The sequence below is a fragment of the Fistularia commersonii genome, chromosome 17, assembly GCF_037954325.1.
Source record: "Fistularia commersonii isolate RoL2024-O1a breed Wild chromosome 17, RoL_Fcom_v1.0, whole genome shotgun sequence".
In the NCBI taxonomy this organism is placed as follows: domain Eukaryota; kingdom Metazoa; phylum Chordata; class Actinopteri; order Syngnathiformes; family Fistulariidae; genus Fistularia; species Fistularia commersonii.
Window position 1 is genome coordinate 3,326,095 of NC_141300.1, and position 12,671 is coordinate 3,338,765.

Here is a 12,671-nt window from a genome sequence, read left to right on the forward strand (position 1 = left end):
TGATAAATAATTCAATAAAACTTACATGCTTGCCTTTGGAACCCTGAGAAACTTTAGACAGAACTTCTCTCCCTGCCTCTTCTTCTCTCTGTGGCCGTGACAATCTTTTCAATGTTATATTTTATGTAGTAATATCATGAATATAATTACATGAATCTATAATCTCTGTCCTGTAATGTTAATTTCTATTTCAAGCTAGGCAATTATCTTTTCTTGAAGTCCTTGTACTTTCTCAGGGATAAACTGTATTTAGTGCCGAAAGGGTGTTGGTGTGGAAGTTATAAAGTAGTTCTCCTGTTACACAGCCAGTTCAATGAGTGTCAAGTCTGGTAAGTGGAAAATGTTGAGTACAAAAGGCTTGTCTCTTTGTGTTTTGAGGCGCTCCACATCACATGCACGACCTAACCAAGAACGTGTTGCTTGTGCCTTAACACAGCAGTTACGGCTAGTTTAGTGCTGCTGTGTCTGGGATTAAAAGCATGCTATTTTGGCCCATGTGTCCTCCGTCTGGTCACCAGAGAATGTTGGCAGTCAGGAGTCCGCTGATAAACTGTTTGTTTTTTTTTGTTGTTGTTTTATGGTTCTTTTTTGTGGTTTACATTTGTTGGTTGTTTTTTACTTTAATTTGTTTAATTCTTTAATTTCAATTTCAATTCACCATGAGTTGGAGCACCAAGTTGTCCAAGAAAGCGTGAGTGTGGTGTCCCAAGTGGCCAGCATATCAATTTACCTCTTAAGTAATAACCAGCACAAAGTTATTTCCCCTAAGAGTAATTGCTGAAAATTAGTCTTTAATCCAAGCTTTAAATTAGTTTGGGTTTTCTTTTGATTTTTAATACTACTTTGAATACAAATAATGACAATGACAACAAGCCAAAAAGCAAGGTTTGAAATTTCAAATCGTTGCAGCTTCTCTCTCTGAGGTTGGCAATAAAAATTTGCTCAGTCAGGCCATCGGGGCCTGCAAGGCCTTCTCTGCTGGCCTAAAAAAATATCTGAATCACAGACTGATTTTAATTATATTTTTTCCATGAATACTTATTAAATAATTCCAAATCGTCCATCCACTTCCTTTCATAGGTTTTTTCCCTTGGCTGTGCTGCTTCCAGACATGTATTTTCATATTAAAGCATTTAACCAATTACATTTCAGACATGATTTGTTGCCAGGCAGGGTCAAAGTCAAAGAAATCTGCCTGGAGGCCGGCAGAATCAGATTCACAGGCGCTCTAGCAAAAACTTTGTGTCGATGAAGCTGTTGCTCTAAGGGTTAAAAGTTCGGTCATCCAGAAGGAGCTCGAAGTAGAGCCGTTGCTCCTCCGCATAGAGAGGAGTCAGATTAGGTGGCTCGAGCATCTGGTCAGGATGCCTCCCAAAGGAGGTATTCCAGGCATGTCCAACTGGGAGGAGACCACGGGGAAGACCCAGGACACACTGGAAGGACTGTCTCTCCAGGCTGGTCCCCCAAGAGGAGCTGGACCATGTGGTGGGGTAGAGGGAGGTATGGGCCTCACTGCCCCTGCAATATGACTATATATGGATATATGGAATATGGATAAGGAGGGGAAGATGGATGGATGGATGGATGGATGGATGGATGGATGGATGGATGGATGGATGGATGGAGCCTGTTGCTTCAACCAATCAGATTTCATTTGCGGTAACGTCAGCGTGTCACACGCCCTTTGATAGCCAAAGGTAGCAGGCTGCATCTGTTGCAAGCTATATGAATACAAGTATGCTTTTGTTGATATAATCGCTAATTTGTCAACCCATGATGGCTGAAGGAAGAGAAAAAAATCGATGTGGTTGCAGATATATTGTCAAAGCCATTTTAAAGACAAACCTCTCAAGAAAGGCTGGACATCATTAAGAAAGGTTGAGCAATTTCACAGCTATCAGGCCTCTTACAGCGAGGAGGAAAGGATTTGTCCATCACTTTGAGTCGCTAACTATGAACAGTACCCCTGGCTCACAGGCTCCAGGGAACACTGTAAACCATAGGAGCGCTTTATCAGATTTGAAGATGTTACCAGTTGGAAACGAGCCAATGACATTGCAGGTCAAGCCATTCATCTTCTCTTGATCCTGTACTCAGGGTCGAGGGTGTGAGTCATAGTTGTAGCTGTAATAGAAGGATACTTGTGCACTCCAGGTTTGTTTCTTCCGCAGCAGCATTTATTGTGCTACACGAGTTATCGCTGCAACGTAATGGCTCTTTACACTGCATTTCTGCATAATAATATGGTTTTTATAGCCATAAAACAGTTATTGAGAGGTGGATTGACAAATGGAGTACTACTGAAGGCCTAGTTGTGAAATGCATGGCCCAACACTGTACAGAACAGAGGAGGTCAAGGTGCAGGTCAACATAAAATATTGGTCACAAATGTCTGAGATGAAAGCTCTGACATTAACAGTATTATATGTAGATGGGGAGGGAAACCTTAGGGCGGCACATGTCAGTGTTTCCCTGAGCCGGTTCCAAGTCCAGATAAATGCAGAAGGTTGCATCGGGAAGGACAGCCGGCATAAAACCCAATATGTGAAACAAACCTAAGAATCTCATACCAGATCAGTCGAGATCCTGGTTAACAACGACCACCATTGGTGCCATAACCTACAGGGTACAAGTGGGCTACTGTGGGTCGAAGAAAGAGAGGAGGAAGGTGTGTTTTGAAGCAGAGAGAGAAGAGGAAAGGCAAGAGTCTTGGACTGAGATTAGGGACTTTGAATATTGGGACAATAACAGGAAAAGGTAGAGAGTTGGTTGACATGATGCAGAGGAGGTGGATATACTGTGTGTCCAGGACACCAGGTGGAAAAGTAGAAAGGCTAGAAGCTTAGGACCAGGTTTTAAGTTCTACTATCATGGTACTGACAGGAAGAGCAATGAAGTAGGAGTTAGTAGGAGGTGAAAAGAATGTCAGACTTATGAGTCTGAAATTGGAACTCTATGTTGTTAGTGGCCATGACCCACAGGGGGGATGGGAGTTAGAAGAGAAGAAGTCCTGAAATGAGTTCAATCACTGATAGGCGGATTTGGATCATCTGATAGGCAGATTTGGTATCCAGGATAGGAACACAGAGGAACAGATGGTTGTAGGCAAAAAGGATGGAAATGGCTGTAGTGAAGACTTTTTTCCTGAAAAGACAGGAACATAAAGTAACTTATAAAAGCGGAGGGGGAAGCATGCGGGTAGACCACATTTTGTATAGACAAGGTCATCTGAAAGAGATCAGTGATTGCAAGGTAGTTGTATGTGAGAGTGTATTGAGAGTGAATGCTAATAGAGAAGAAAAGAGAAAGTCTGACAGATGAGGTTAGACAGGAATCTCCATGGATCATGATGTTTGCAGATGACATTGTGATCTGTAGTGAGAGCAGGGAACAGGTTGAGGAAAATCTTGAGAGGTGGAGGTATGCTCTGGAAAGGAGAGGAATGAAAGTTAGTCGCAGTGAGACAGAGTATATGTGTGTCAATGAGAGCAACCCGCGTGGAACGGTGAGGCTACAGGGAGCGGAGATCAAGACGTCAGAGGATTTCAAGTTCTTATGGCCAACAGTCCAAAGCAATGGAGAGTGTATAAAAGAGGTAAAGAAACAGGTTCAAGCAGGTTGGAGTGGGTGGAGAAAAGTGTCAGGGGTACTGTTCAATAGAAGACTATCAGCCAGAATGAAAGGAAAGGTGTACAAGACAGTGGTGAGACAAGCGATGCTGTATGGACTAGAAACAGTTACAGTGACGGAAAGACATGAGGAAGAGCTAGAGGTCGCAGAGATGAAGACGCCAAGGTTCTCTTTGGGGGTGACCAGGATGGACAGGATCAGTAATGAGTCTATTAGAGGGACAGCACATGTTAGATGTTTTGGAGAGACGGTCAGAGAAGCCAGACTGAGGTGGTTTGGTCACAGATAATGGAATTGGAGCTGTCAGACAGGAGGTCTAGTGGAAGACCAAAGAGAAGTCTTGTCAAAATCTTTCTTTCTTGGCAACTGGACTTGAATTTCTTCACTTGATGTTTCACCCCTCACACAAGAGGCTTCTTCAGTTCTACTGACTGGCGTTTCTGAATATGGATTATGGATTATGGTGACATAATCTATGGTGATAATCTAGACCCACAGAGAAATCTGGCAGTTATATTTGGAAACTCTGTTTGTGTTGTTATTTGTCTTCCCTTTGTTACTTGTTTTTCCCTGCTGGCTGTAAAATAAATTATCCTTCACAGGAATAATAAAGTAATAATGTTTTATCTAACCAAGTTCAGTCTCCAGGTTCAGGGTAAAGTCTTTCCATCCATTGAAGGCAGTCCAATAAAATGCCTGGGGAAGTGTTTCAATGCGTCACTGAAAGATGACGCATTGTTGCTGAGGCTGTGAAGCAGACTGAGGAATGTTTAAAGAAGATTGATATTCTTTATTTTCAGGCAAGTTCTCTTGCAAAAGGCTTATTTTGCTCTTCACTGCCACTTTCCCTTGACTGCAGTAGAGGTCATTGAGAAGACCAGCAAGCATCTAGAAAGATGGTCGATCATTCATCCAAGTTTCTACTCAGTTGGCTCTAAATCTGGTCTGGGGAGCTGCAACTCCACATCATCTGTTGTGGAGGAATATGAGGGGGCGAAATGTTGTCGTGTTAAGCCTTGGGAATTCCAATACCAACCTGGTTGTCCAAGCAGGCATCACAGTGCAGCTATGGAGCAGGCAGCAAACTCTATAAAGCTGTGAGACATTAACACATTGTCCATCGGCCATCCCTCAGTTCTCAGACGAGACATGATGCAGGTGGTGGTCCGTAACAGGTATGAGGAGTAGTGGTTAGCCAGGAAAGAGAAATAAGCTCCTGGGAGCTTGGACAAAATGGGATCTGGGCACAAGGTCAAGTGGTGAGACCTGTGGTGGCTGGATATTTACTGTATCCACTACTTCTGTGGAAAAACCTTCCTTTTTGTCATCATATCTGGACACATGGGGGTTGAGGCAAATATACTGTCTCGGTGCAAAACAGCTCTAACCTAGGGCGGTATAGATGGCGATAAAGTTCTCCTTTCACTCACTGATATAATAAAGCAAGAGCAAGCCCAGAAGAGGTCAGCTGGCACAGTCTAAGGGAGACAGATCACTTTCCTCAAGGAAGGTACGAGGCCTATTCTGACCAAATGAATAAAATAGAACATTTGTTTCATCATCCCATGGTGGAGAAAAAAAAATAATTTCACACACAGCACAAATTGCATAGTTGATTGTTGATAATAATGTATAGCAGTAGATTATATAAATATCAGAAGAACTCTAACATTTAAAATTACAAAATAAAATGAAAAATATAAAGAAAATGTATTATCAGTACAAACATGTGCAAAAAGGTAACTCCCAGCACACAACAATGCTTACAGCAGGAGAACCTAAAGGGAAATGGATGTATAGTTTAGTGAGTGAGCGAGTGAGTGAGTGAGTGAGTGAGTGAGTGAGTGAGTGAGTGAGTGAGTGAGTGAGTGAGTGAGTGAGTGAGTGAGTGAGTGAATCTGTGTATGAAGGAATGAAAGAATGAATGAATAAAAAGGAGTCTATTGAGAGCAGAGCTGGCTGTTAAACAGCCAAACAACTCCTCCTGGTGCAGCACGTGACGCATTAGGTGAATTTAAGCAGGATGCAGGAGGGAGAAGCATGGTTTAAGTCTCCAGAGATAAGGAAGAGGGCATGTGGGTGCTGTGTCTGCAGCCTGCTCAGGGTTGAAAGCAGAACATCACAGATCTTCTCCCCATAAGCCAAGGGGGGAGTAAAGACAGCAGTAACAATGAGAAAATTCCCCAGGTAGATGATACGTCATGATAACGGCTAAGAGTTCAGTGTTGGCTAAGAGTTGTTCCTTGGGCTTCGAGTGCCTTGAGCTAGCTCAAGCTCACGAGTTACCTGGTTATCCTCCAACTTATTTATTTTAAACTTAAGCAACTGGATGGGGAAGCTGGACCAAGTAAGAAGCCAAAAACTTACAACTTCCATAGGAAGTTATGTCATTTTCAAAGTGTGTTTGCCTCATTTGTCACTCTACCATCGCTATACAGAAGAATGGAAATGTGGAGTGGCATTTTTGGACTGTTCATGAATTCTACGACACTGACTTCCCTCCGTAAAGGCTTCCATGCCAGGGACTCCAAAGGTCCCGCCCAAAAGTCTCCCAAAAGTCCACTCTGTCCTTGGACTGCAATATTCAGTGCAGTGACGGAGAGGAATCTTGGTGTGTTTTTTGACAGGACACTTGCTTTTGACCTGCATAAAAGAGGCCACTAGAGTCACCCGGTTCAATCTCCGGAAATATTGTTAAGATCAGACATCTTTTACTAATAAGGACCTAGATATCATAATCACTGCATTCATGAAATTGACACTGGATTATTGTTATGTACTTTTATCCAGGTTGCTTTTTCAACAGTCATGTGGCTCAGGCTTCACAACATGTGAATATGCTTGTTTTTGTTGCACAGCATCATCATCTATGCTGTGAATAACTGTCCCTCCCACCAGTCCATTCTGGACTGTGAAATCTGTGGTAGCATTTACTTTTACTACATAGAAGTATGTGATGATGCATTATACACACGCACATTTCCATGATGAGAGAGTGTGTTGGTGCTGCTTCAGAAACAACAGCCAGACTGGACACTCCTCAATTCTGATAAACATAGATTGGTTTACGAAGAATGCTTGGTAGTCACCAAGGAAGTTTTGTTAGTGTATATGTTGCTTGGTTAGGTGGAAATGTCTGTTTTCCCTTAACAGTGAATCATGCATTACAGAGCTGCGAAAAAGCGTATGCCAAATTCCTCCCGCACAGCTCTGTTTCCATCTCTATAGGTTCAGGAGCACTGTTGCGTAATGAAGAGTGAAGAATTATCTAAAATACTGTTATATAAATGATCTGGTCATTGCACCGATAGAAATAGAGATGGTTTCTTCGTGAGGTGTTACCTAAAACTACATTTTCCTCCTTTCTAAAGTATTGTGAGCAATATCTGGAAATGTAATTATCAATATTTCTCAGAAAGTTTTGCTTATTAAATGGTCAGTAATGCCACGGATCATAACAGTTCACAATAGCTGTACTCACACACCAAAGGCTGCATTTAAATAGTCCTTCAGACAAACCCTCAACTAGACTTTGAGGCAATTCCTGCTGCTATTTTAGCTGCTATAACAATATTCTAATGACTGACGTGAATTTCCTGAGAAGGAAAATTCAGGCTGGGGGAGTAATTTGAAATTGATATTTGCCCAATTTGCACCATTACTGGTCCCTTACAGGGGACCCACAAACCACCTTCGTTATGAATCACCAGCTGGTGAGAGAGGAAAAAAGCATCATGGGGAAATCAACAATCAGTATAATTGAAATTCAGTATAATTGAAATATAATTTGCATTTAAGTTCCTCAGTTCATAAGAAGTAAGCATACTCTAATGTTTGAATTGAGATACAGAATAAAAATAACAGTCATTCCGACTCAAAAAAGTAACAGAAAAGTCACAATAAGTTCTCCTTAAATGTTTTATACAGATATTTTTATGTTAATTGATAATGTAAATCTGCTAATATTTCCCTCACATTTCAGGAAACAATCATTTTTAAAATATAATATTGGGAGACTAACAGAAAGGTCTTCCCAGCATCTTTTGCTACGGGAATCAGAACTTTGCTTGCCTCCAGTAATGTAAACCCTGAAAGCGCACATGTTTATGCGGGTGTTCTGCACAGGTGCACATGTGATGACTAACTTCGCATGACAGGAGGTCAGAATGTAGAGGCACCATGACTGCACTGTTTGCTTTGTCAATTGTCACCTGAGGTTTTCCTGTGCATTGTATGATGTCTAACCGAAGTGTTTTGTATAAAGCAGAAGCCTTGAAAATGTTCTTCACTTTATATGATGGCTGCAACCATGGCTTGTCACATGGGTATTAAAGGGCAACAATGCCTACAGAAAGTCAGCAGATCACTATAAGGGTGTCATATTGTATTCTGTTAAAGGCGTCCGATGTGGCGGCAAAAGTCCAGCAAGAGAGGATGGAGTTTCCTTGCCACGGTTTCTATATCTATCCTGAAGATTCCCGGGACCATCTATTCAACCGTCTGAAGAGTGTGTTTGCATAATTGATCACTCCCTGAGGTTTTCCTGTTTGATGTATGGTTTTTAACCTACACTTTGTTTAAAGTGCATAATAATTGAAAAATTATTTTATATTAGCCTGCTGTAACCCTGTTTTGCCACAATATTATTTTCAGGAACTGCTAGAATTACCCAGTCAACAAAGAATAACATTATGTACATCTTCAGTCTTGATCCACAGTTGGTATGACTAAAACATTATTTTTCATAAAACTTGCAAAATACTCCTGCAATCACAGTGTTTAAAGTCATTTGAAGTTGGCATTCACCTCCCAACAAAATTGCACATTCTAGAATAAAATTACATACAAAGTTTTATGCCTTATTAATGTATCAGAAATGTACCGAGGAAACAGTAGAAATTTAAATGCTGTGGTCCTACATTAAATATTTCCACAAAGCATAATCGTCTCTATATACATATATATAAACATACATATGTATATATGTATATATACATTCTGCACATAAAATGTGCAGAGTTTTCTGCATACATATATCTATCTATGTAGAAAATTCATTAACCGTTAATCAGTCTTGGTCCTGAATGAGAATGCACACAGAAAATTTCTACTTCAAGGTGGAATTCTGATTAATTGTCAATATGGATGGACAGTGAGTTAGTTAGGGAGGGAATAACAATTGCAAACCGGTTTGCAACCGACTTTTAATACCAATGAATTGAACATAAAGTGCAAACATGGAAACTCCCTTTCAAGACCACCAGGCTTTTTTTTTTATTTCCTCAGAAGAAAATGTTGTGACCATCAGCAATCATTTCTATCGCACAAACTTCCCTGAACCAGAAACTGTGCTACTGGGGTGTTCTTTCTTTCCTCTCACCATAGGTTAAAGCGGCAGTTACTGTCCCAGGTATTGGATACCTAATTCTGTTTTTATCAGACTCATTTTGTGATGGCTATGCAGTTCATAGCCAGGTTTGATGTTCTGACATGTGCTTAAACCCCTTTCCTTGAATTTCTTTTGTCTGGAGGGGCATCAGCCACTGGTCAGGTCGTCAAAGGATATATAGTCCAAAGGAGACTACAAAGTAAGAGCGATGTAGATGTGTCTGTGAAATCATGGTCTATTGTTGTCAAGTCTTATCATGCAACTGAATTTCATTTAGTTTTTTAAAAATGTATCACTTCTTCAAGAGGCCCCAGCAACTCCTATCAAACCTTCAACTCAAGTGAACGAACGCCAACTCAGGTGAGCTGCCCTATTACTCATCTTTGTTTCTCAATTATTCATATATTAGCATAAAAATATACTCGACAACACAATTCAACCAATTTGCTGACCAACTATGCAAACATTAGAATAACAAAACCAACTCAAACTAACCAGTACCCTCCGACTCTAGCACTTTGGTACCAGAAACTCTCCACAGTCCATTAGACTATCAGATGAGAGGTGAAACATCTTAGAGAAACTAAACAAAGTCCAGTTGCCATGATTAGATTAGACAGCAATTACTATTTTGATGTCTTTAATCAAAGTCAAGTAAAAGTCAAAGTCAGGCATGAAGTTAAGTGCATAAATGTATGTTTTAGTATGGAAAGAGTAGCAGCAGGTTTCTGTGGTCCCAAAACCAGTCAGTATAAAATACCGTACAATAGCAGCGTGATGGATTTTTCTGTGCAACTGTGAACTGTGCAATCAGTGACAACAAGAGGCAGAAAGTTACTTTGCCTTTAAAAGGGGTACCATCATGGACCCAGGCCAAGGTGGTCCCCAAGGATTCAGTCAAGCAAATCAAAAACATACATTATAAAGCTATCGTCCAGTGGGTTCAACACCGACAGAAAGAGATATCATGGTCAACGTCAATGCATTTTGGGCTCTGATCTGTGGCAATATATCTCAGATATCTGGTTAAGAGAGAGGCAAAGCAATTATCTGATCATCACCTAGTGGAGGTATATCACGAATTCTGGATCCTTATTTTGCAGACCATGTAGTCCTGTTGGTGTTATCACTGTGCGAACCCCAACACATAATGATGATGTTTGCAACAAATTATGGAGTGGTGTGACAGCCTTGTCAAGGACCAGCAGGCTGACCATGCCCATTTGCCAGCTACAGCCCAGCTCCTGGTCTCCAGCTGATACAACTTGCTGTTCAACTGCCCACACCTGTTCTGTGTTTTGGCTTATCTATTTGTCCTGCCTTGCTCCCTGTAAAAGACCCCCTGGGACCAGACATAAGTTGTTGACCAATGGATTCCCCAAATCTCTGTCTTGTGCATCAAGCTACTGTTTGCTGTTTAGGGCCTGAGGCTATTTTGGTAGACTTCTCAATAAAAGTGAAGAAGGGAACGTCTCCTACTCTGGAGGTCCGTAACAGGTGGCCAGAATGACAGTAATCACTTCCAAGTCAGAAGTCATGGTTTTGGCCTGAAAGCCATTGGAAATTTTACTTTAGACTGACTTAACTGAAGGAGTTCTCATCTTAGGTATTGTTAAGTCAAGTGTAAGGCAAAGCAGGAATTTGCTAGGCAGATTGATGTAGTCTCCCCAGTAAAGTTGCCACTCCATCAGTCTTTTGTGAAAAAGCTTTGCTGGAAGGTGAGGATTTCAGTTTACCCGGCCATTAGTGGTCACAAACCGTAGGTCATGGCACCAAATTTCAAAGAGAAGCAGAAACTACTTTTCAAACTTTCTTGTTGATGACATTTTTGGCTTGAGACAATTCATCAACTATTCAAGGGAGGGTAAATTGGATGATTGCTTAAAAATCCCTTTACTGCTGATTGATAGTTTGTAACAGGTCTGTATAAGGAGGCCGGCTCTTGCTGTGTACAACATTTGTTGGGCTTTGTTGGGCTAATTTGTATCATAGGTACTCTTTAATTGTGAGTGATGGAATCTAAAACAAAAATTCAGAAGAACACATTGTATGATTTTTTAAGTAATAAATTTGCTTTTTACTGCATCATATAAGTATTTGATATATCAGAAAAACAGAATAAAATATTTGCCACAGAAACTTTGTTGGCAATTACAGAGGTCAGTCAGTTCCTAATCACATCCTGCTTATTTCGGTTTATTTATTTTATTCTTGTCATTGCTATTGTCACTCTGTCTATGTTGTTTAGTTTTGGTTGTCTATTTTCTGTCTATTTTTTCCTTCTTTTTCATTCTGTTCATTCTTATCTTTGGTGCTGTTGCCGTTGTTCTCTCTGTTTATTTGTGGATGTCTTTTGCTTTTTCTAGTTACCTTCTAATTGTCTCTCTATTTATATTCAAATTCATATATATTGAGACTTATAACTGTTACGCTGCTGTGACAAAATAATTTCCCCTATGAGGATCAATAAAGTTTTTTATATCTATCTAGACACAAGCATCTACAAGGCCTCATGGGAGGCACTTGTTACAGCGCTATAACACAGGCAAGTTTGACTTTGTAAGTCACATAAATAGCTCACCTGGGAAGATCGGTGAATCCATATCAATACCCTCCTTCTGTCTCTCTCCCCTTGCCTCTCAGAAACCAATCTTCCAAAACTTGCATTCCCAGTGGTCTCATTAAAAGGGAACCAAGAACCAGCTAAGAACCTCTTGCTGAGTGTCCTCCATAAATCATCTACATGGGCATGAAGAGAAGTGTATTCTTTCACCATTACATGGCAAAATAATAAAACAGCATCCTCTCTGCACACATCAGCAGCCTCACCTCTTCTTTGACTTTTTTTTGGATTGGAGGGAAAAACAGAGGAGGGAGGAAACATGGCGTTATTGATGTCCAAGCCAGCCTGAATGGAAGTAATTCATGATGCAAAAAACGCAAATAGAGTGAAGAGCTGCAAAGACCTACTGGGAGCGATGGATATGTAAAGACTAAAAACATAATTTAAACTGAATCTCAGACTATCAAGTTCCAAGAAAAATGTCTTGTGAACAGAAGAACAGCCTGATTATTTGAACAGCCCGGCATCATTATTGTCAGTGTTCCAACAAGATGGGTGTTTAATGCCATGTCTGCTATGCTGAGTAATCTGCTCCCCTCTGGCTGAAAATGATGTCCAGAGCCTGAGCTGGAAATTTTGGGGTGTGGTTTTTGCAGCATGGTGGTGATGGGAGATGTGCAAGATGTGCAATGTGGAAACACAGAACCTCAAATTTCTGCAGGGGATTTTGCTTCCTTCAGGACTGCTGAACTGCTGACCTAAAACCTTAATTTTCACATCAACTCTTAATTGTTTCATATCTGAAAGCCAACACACAAGCTCTTTATCTTAAAAAAAAAGAAGAAAAAAAAACACAGTTCCGAGTTTGACAAGTAATCGTTGTGAATGAAATTTTTTTTTCTTAAATTTTAGTTGACATTGCAAGATACAGCACAAATGCTTCTGTTAACTAATTTGGGATGACCAGGGTGGCAGAGGGCGAATAAAATTGGTCTCGGACATGACCAATGGGCAAGATTACTTGTCATATTGAACTTCAAGCTGGCATCATCTTGTAACATATTGAAAATCTTCTTTTCCTTTTTTTAA